The sequence below is a fragment of the Octopus sinensis genome, linkage group LG10 (assembly GCF_006345805.1).
Source record: "Octopus sinensis linkage group LG10, ASM634580v1, whole genome shotgun sequence".
Classification (NCBI taxonomy): Eukaryota; Metazoa; Mollusca; class Cephalopoda; order Octopoda; family Octopodidae; genus Octopus; species Octopus sinensis.
The window spans coordinates 86356013-86364270 of record NC_043006.1 but is presented as its reverse complement, the minus strand read 5'-3'; the positions used below and the strand labels follow the sequence as shown (position 1 = coordinate 86364270).

The 8258-nt window shown below is 35.6% G+C and overlaps 1 long non-coding RNA gene across 1 annotated transcript in view; it reads right to left on the bottom strand.

The window, feature by feature from the left end:
• LOC118764987 overlaps positions 1-7854 on the bottom strand; it is a 15572-nt gene extending 7718 nt beyond the window's left edge. The window contains exon 1 of the long non-coding RNA XR_005000829.1: positions 7740-7854. This is a non-coding gene — a long non-coding RNA (uncharacterized LOC118764987). The remainder of the gene's footprint in view (positions 1-7739) is intronic.
• Positions 7855-8258: the final 404 nt, after the last annotated feature.

The following is an 8258-nucleotide window of genomic DNA, read 5'->3' as shown; positions in this document are numbered from 1 at the left end:
GACTAAATGTTTAGCAGCAGTTAGTCCGTCTTTTCTATCTGAATTGAGTACTAAGATCGATGTAATCAACTTAACCCCTTCTCTTGAAAAATTACTGGCCTTCTGCCAAAATATGAAACCATCATTATCATTATTACTAAGGCGGCGAGCTGGCAGAATCGTCATCACACCGAGCAAATTTCTTAGCGGCATTTCGTCTGTCTTCGTATTCTGAGTTCAAATTCCGCCAAGGTTGACATTACCTTTCATCTTTTCGGGGTCTATAAAATAAGTACCAGTGAAGCACTGAGGTCGATATCATAGACTTGCCCTCTTCCCCAAATTTTTAGGTCTTGTGCCTATAGTAGAAAGGATTATTATTAGTAGTATTGTTTTACTTCTCAGAACATTCAGTCTTGTTTGTTCTGGCAGATTCTGTGGGAGCCCACAGCAGCCTACCGCAAAAGGTCTCACAGGGTCTCTTTCTGCACATTATAAGCTTTGATACTTGGGGGAACATTCAAGATTTATTTATCGTGGGAGACATTCAAGATCCAAGTACCAATCTCAAAATCCTAGCTGTCCCCAGCAGAACAGTTTTGGGGCTTCCTCTACTCTCATGTCAATTCCGATTTCTTTGACATATTTCTTGAAGTTGGTTGTTACTGCTCCAAGTGCCCCCACAACTACTGGAATGACAGACACTCTCCTCATAACCCACATTCTTGCAATTTCATATTTTAATAGTCTGTACTTTTCAATCTTTTCTAATTCTTTGTCACTTATGCGCACATTTCCAGGGATTGCAATGTCTATAATCTTGGTTTCCTTTTTACCTTCATCTACTACCACAATATCTGGTCTCTGATCATTGATTAGGGAGTCACATTGGGTTATAAAATCCCACAGTATCTTATGTTCCTTGTTCTCAGTGACTCCTTCTGGTTCATGTTCCTACCATTTCCGTGTTCTGTTCAGACCGTACTTTTCACATAGCCTCCGGTGGACGAACTTAGCCAAGTTATCGTGCCTCCTTTTGTAGTGCTTTTAGATCAGCTTAAAACACTCACAATATGTGAGATTGTTTCGTTTCTGCAGTCACATATCCTACAAAGGGTGATTCGCTATTCTTATATATCTAGAACTTGGTGTAATTAATTCTCAGAGTTTGTTTCAGGGCTCTGCATATCAATGCCTCACTGCATCCTTTCAGATCACTTAGCCACCGCCAAGTGTTGGTCTCCTCTTTCGATTTCTCTCAGGTATTGCCCATGCTGCAGTGGTTTGATTTTCCAGTTGTTTACTCTTTCTTCTTTATCTTGTTTCTTAAATGTTTATGGGTGCATCGGCAAGCAAGGGTTCACTCTACTGTTTAATTTACCAACCCAGACTGTTCTCGTTGACAACACATATCTTGCATTCTATGACACCTCTTCCACCCCTCTTTCTAGGCACATACATCTGTCAGTATCGCTTTTGAGGTGTGGCTCATTGTTAACTGTCACCACTTTTATAGTTTTCCTGTCCATTTCCTCAAGCTCGTTCTTTGTTTACCTAACAACATCTGCACCGTATCTCATTAAGGAATGAGCCCATGTGTTTATTGTCCTGATGTTTTCCGTTGAGTCTACTTCCCATATTTAACCTGGTTCTTCTGAGATATTCTCACCTCAAGCTTTCTTTCATTTCACTTTGCTTGATTTTGTCGTATTCTAAAATCTCAGGTATTTATATCCATTAGTCTCAATATCCTTGGTTTTCTCGCCGTTGGGTAGCTCTACACCATATACGAGGGACGTTCAATAAGTAATGCCCCTGACTCACTTTCGTTTGTTTGATCTAGCTGAAATTTTGCATGTGCAATTATTTATATCTCTATAGATTAAGTGGCAAATTACAGCTCTGAACTAATTGTGGTTTCTGATTTACAGGTGTTTGAACTGAGTCAAGTGTGAAATGGAGCCTGTTGAGTGTCGAGCAGTGATACGGTTTTTGTATTTGAAAGGACGCACACCACGGGAGACTTTTGATGAAATGAAAGTAACTTATGGTGATGATGCCCCATCATATGACCTTGTAAAACGCTGGCATCGTGAATTCAAACATGGTCGGAACTCTGTGGAAACAGCTCCCAGATCTGGTCGCCCCACTTCTGCCATTGATGAGGCATCTGTCCGTCAAGGTGAGGCTGCCATTTTGGAAGATCGATGCATAACTATTCACCAAATAGCCCATGAGGTCAAGATTAGTACCGGGTCTGTGGAAACTATCATTCATGACCATTTGCATATACAAAAGGTGTCTGCCAGATGGATTCCCAGGTTGCTCACACCATTCCAGAAGCAAGAACGCATCGAGTGCTCGAGGATGAATTTGGAGATGTGCCAAGAAGATTAGTCAAAATTTTTCAAAAGACTGATTACACTGGATGAAACCTGGGTCCATCACTATGATCCAGAGACCAAAGCCCAATCAATGCAATCGAAGCACCGTGACTCACCTCCTCCAAAGAAGGCAAGGGTGCAGCCCTCCGCTGGCACGGTCATGCTCACAATCTTCTGGGACCAGGACGGAGTAGTGATGACAGATTTCCTGGCAAAGGGTACCACAATTACAAGAGCCTATTATGCTTCACTTTTGAGGAAATTAAGAGAAGCTATCAAAATCAAGAGGCGGGGCAAGATCAGCAAAGGCATCCTCCTCCTGCAGGACAACGCTCCGGTCCACAACTCGCGTGTCGCCAGATCAGAAGCACAGGCGTGCGGCTACGAACTCCTCCCCCACCCCCCTACTCTCTTGACCTTGCACCCTCTGATTTTCACCTCTTCCCAGCCATGAAGCTGTTTTTGAAAGGAAAGAGTTTCCCAGATGATGCAGCTTTGATTTCTGAAGTCACGTCATGGTTGGGGGACCAAGCTGGGGTCTTCTACAAAAACGGCCTCCAGGGCTGCATCAAACAATGGGAGAAATGCGTAACTCTGGGTGGTTCCTATGTAGAAAAAGACTAATAACTATGCCAAGTTTCGTTGCTCTACCCCTATGGGAAGTGGGTCAGGGGCATTACTTATTGAACGCCCCTCGTAAGACGACACTACTTTGCCTCTTTGTATTATAAGCATACCTCACTTTTTAGTCCAAAATTCCATTCCGATATCCTTACTGAATATCTGCATTGTTGAAACTAGGCTATTTATTTTACGTTCGGTCTTTCCGAAGATCATTAAATCATCTATATATAACCTTTTCAAGGTGTACTCCGATGTCACTTTCCGTAGTATCTATGTGAGGGGTATCATACAAATCACAAACAGCAATGGTGATAGGCTATCTTCTTGAAATATGCCTCTTTTGATGTTAACCGTCACCAAAAATTTTTCACATGAAGTCAACTCTGTATTTCAGTTTTTCATTGATCTAATAAAATTTGATATGTTATCAGACACGTGCACCATCTCAACTTTCTAAAATCCAGGAATGGGGGATCATGTCACACGCTTTCTTATAATCGATCCATGCCATGCCCAGATTAGTAACTCTTTTCTCGTAGTCGTTCAGTACCAATCTGTCTATCAGAAGTTGGTCTTTTGTCTCTCTACTTTTCTTTCTATACCCTTTCTGTTCCACTGGCAGTTTGTCATTCATTCCCAGGAAGTTATACACATTATTAAATGTTGTCCCTGTCATCAGATTCCACATCAGGGGCAGGCAGGAGATAGGCCGGTAATTATCCATCGCATTGGCTTTGCTGGGATACTTTTGGCAAAGAATTGTTTTACCTGTAGTAAGCCACTTTGGAATTTGTTCACCGTTGTTGATAATTTTATCCATTTGCGTGGCTATTTTTCTGTGTAATGCTGGGCAATTTTTCAGCCAATATCCTTGTACGCCATCCAGCCCAGGGCATTTCCAGCTTCAGATCTTTGTTGTCTGTTCGGTTACCATTTCAGCTGTTATTCTAATATTACTCTGTTTCACTTAATATTTTCCGACCTTAATTCCTTTAACAATTTAGCATTATTTTTTCTGTGGAGTTGTATACAAATTTGGTTATTTATTCTTAGTTTATCTGTTAATCTAGTTAAGGCATGTTTCTAATTTGCTTATTCCTTCTCGACTTATATTCTAATCTATTAAGCTAGTTATACAAACATAATTTATGTATGCATATATATATATATATATATATATAGAGAGAGAGAGAGAGAGAGAGAGAGAGAGATTCAGATGAATATGGTACTTAAGTTGACGCACCAGAATTTAGTATGGTATTATCCATAAAATTTCAAAATAAGGTGATTAAAATAAAATAAGCAACAAGAATAGGATAACCTTGTTACTTATTTTGATATATATATATATATATATATATATATTATATATATATAATATTAGGGAGTATAACTCCAAAATTACAGGGGAAAATTCAATTTAGTATTAAATCAAATTTCACAATATATATATATATATATTATATATATATATATATATATATATTATATATAATATATATATATATATATATATATATTAGAGAAAAACCACTATTATGTAATTCAAACAATAATAGACGTAAATCATACCATATAGAAAAAATAAAATATGTGATAAAACATTTACCAAGACCACAATAAAGTATATAATAATAACAATAATAAATAAACTGTATATAATAAGTAAATAGACTACGTACGTTTCGTGGCTATATTTTCAATTCGAATTACAATTAAATTTAAATTTAATCGATCCAAAACCAATTCAATTTAAAAGTATAGTCACTCCTCAGGTCAACAATAATAACAATAATGGTTAAATAAATACATATTTTTAATAAATAATCAAACAGAATTAAACAATATTTATTAAAGAAATAATAACATGATTCTTCTTATAAAACCTATCGTAAAAAAAATAGAGTAAATAGATAGAAATATCTATTCATCTGTGAAGATATATATTAGCTTGGAGAATAATCTAAACAAACTATAGTATATCTTTACTGGGAAAATATGAGTTCAATTAATTAAAACAAAAATACTTAAAATATATCATATACTTAAGTAGGCTAAATTACTATAATTTAATCTATATTCATTAATTAATTAATTTATATATTTATTTATTTATTTATTTATTAAATAAATCATTAATTTGATCAGATTCTAACTATGTACTAAACCCCATATAAACATGTGTAGACTTATAATATATCTTATATCAACAACGCTGCAACCACAACCCTGCAATAGTATTTTGTATATATTTCAAAAATATACTCACGAATAATTTTAACTTATTATATAAGTAAATTAATTTATATCTAAAACTAACATTTCGCTCGTTGATAGAATAAACAAAGTACTTATAATTATTATTAAATCCAATAGTATATAAAGAATAAAATTTAAAAAAACTTTTCACTACCTATATATATATATATATATGTGATCTCTTGAGCACCACCAGCTCAAATATTTTCTCCTCTGTCTTCCCTCCTTTGGGATCTTTCCTTCTCCTTGTTTCCGACGAAGAGCTCCGCTCGAAACGTTAAACCCTCCTTCCCTTCTTTCCTGAGCGTCAATAATACTTTAATTGTTCCACGTCCTGCGTTGGTGTGTTTTTTTCTCTTTTTTTCTGTGTTTTCTGGTTGGATTAACTATATTATATATATATATATATATATATATATAGATATATATATATATATATATATATATATATATATAATATTATATATATAATATATATATATATATATAATATATATATACTATATATATATATATATATATATATATATATAGATATATATATATATATATATATATATATATATATATATATATATATATAATATATATTATATATATATATATATATATATATATATATATATATATATTATATATATATATATTATATATATATCTATATATATATATTATAAATACATACACACACACATATGTGAAGGCGCGTGGCTTAGTGGTTAGGGTATTCGGCTCGCGATCGTAGGGTCATGCGTTCGATTCCCGACTGTCTGTTATGTCCTTAAGCAATGCACTTTTTTTCACGTTACTCCAGTCCACCCAGCTGGCAAAAAAATGATGGAAGTGGATGTGGTTGTATTTTTATGTGAGGAATGTTAAATATACTGAAGCATTCTGATCGATTCAAGTGTATGGTGAGTCATGATTATCCAACAGACAGATTTTTGATGGGTTATAATCCATAACACAGAAGTCCAATTACGTGAGGCGATTCGTTGAGATTTGATGAGTCATGAAACTTAAGACAGTAAGCAAAATTGATAGAATAATATAAAAATGTAATGATAGACTATAATGATGTAATCATATGATAATGAAATAACATATTGTTATAATGATGTAATAATATGATATAACAATATGTAATAAAACTATTACAATGTAATATAATACTATAATGATGTAATAGTATAGTATGATATTATGATGATATAATCTTTTCTACTAATTTGAACTCAAAAAGTAGAGACGGACGAAATACTTATTTCTTTACTACCCACAAGGGGCTAAACACAGAGAGGACAAACAAGGAGAAACAATCGGATTAAGTCGATTATATCGACTCCAGTGCGTAACTAGTACTTATTTAATCGACCCCGAAAGGATGAAAGGCAAAGTCGACCTCGGCGGAATTTGAACTCAGGACGTAGCGGCAGACGAAATACCTATTTCTTTACTGCCCACAAGGGGCTACACATCGAGGGGACAAACAAGGACAGACAAAGGGATTAAGTCGATAACATCGACTCCAGTGCGTAACTAGTACTTATTTAATCGACCCCGAAAGGATGAAAGGCAAAGTCGACCTCGGCGGAATTTGAACACAGAACGTAGCGGCAGACGAAATACCGCTAAGCATTTCGCCCGACATGCTAACGTTTCTACCAGCTTGCTATTTTCATATGATGATATGATATTGGATATACAGTGGGTTCGGATTAAATTTGATGATTTTTTAATGTTTTGTCTTCTTTTTCAGGAATGGCTTAATGTATTGGTGAACAGTCACCGGTGTCGGAGAGTATAAAGGTTAAAGCTGTGGTTGAGAAAAAATTAGCTGACACGGAGTGGAAGCCATCTGAATATTGGATAATAGTTACCTGCATCAGGGTGATTCGCGCCAGGTATCAAAATGCCGATACCATGACTGCCCGTTTCTAGCGTCGAATTGTAACTGGGGTTGAAAAGTTGATTTACTTTCATAATCCTAATAACAGAAATCAGTAGCTTCGTTCCGGCCAGGCTTTGAAACCTATTGTCTCACAAGAGCAGTTTGAACAGAAGGCCATGTGTGCTTGTTGGAATTTAGAGCGGGTGTTTCACTTTGAGCTTGTCCCAGATGGCCATACTGTGAACGCTAGCCTTTATTCTCAACAACCACAGCAAGTATATGATGCCTTGAAAGACCGCCGCCCTATACTAATCAATCAAAGGAGCGCACATCTACAGTATGACAATGCTCCAGCATGCACTGTCAATGTGACCAGACGCAAATGTGAGGAACTTGAGGGGCTGGAACTACTGCCTCACCCTGCCTACAGTCCAGAACTTTCACTATCCGATTACCATCTTTCCCGAGCCATGAATCATTTCCTGCACGGAGAGATATTCAACAATATGGATGAGATTAAAAATGGATGCAGGGAGCTTTTTCCTCTAAACCAGCCAAATGGTATAAGCGTGGAATTGAGCTTCTGACACAATGATGGCAACAAACAATAGAATATGATGGAATATATTTTGATGAATAAACGCTTTTCGTATGTAATTTGTTTGGAATATCAATTAAAGCTTGAAATATGAAAAAACTTTCGACTCAACCTGGTAATATTCTAATGTCTTAATATGATATATTGATATAATATTTCGTATTTGCACAATATTTTGCTCTTTTCATATTTTTAGAGCTTTTTTTCGGGTTTACTTATTTCATAAGTGTAATTTTTAAAAAATTGTTTATCAGTTTTTCGAACAGAATATGCTATCAATAAATAATCCCGTAACTATATGTATGTGAGGCTCTGTATGTATGTGTGTGTGTGTGTGTGTGTGTGTGTGTGTGTGTGTGTGTGTGTGTGTTTGTGTGTGTGTGTGTGTATGAGTGTTAGGGGTAAAGCATGAAAGCCTGTATTTCGTGACTTCGAGTTTCAAGTTACGATTCAGATGCCTCTTATTGCAACAAATTCTCAAAAATGAAATATAATTTGCAATGGCGATCAAAACTTCTTAGTC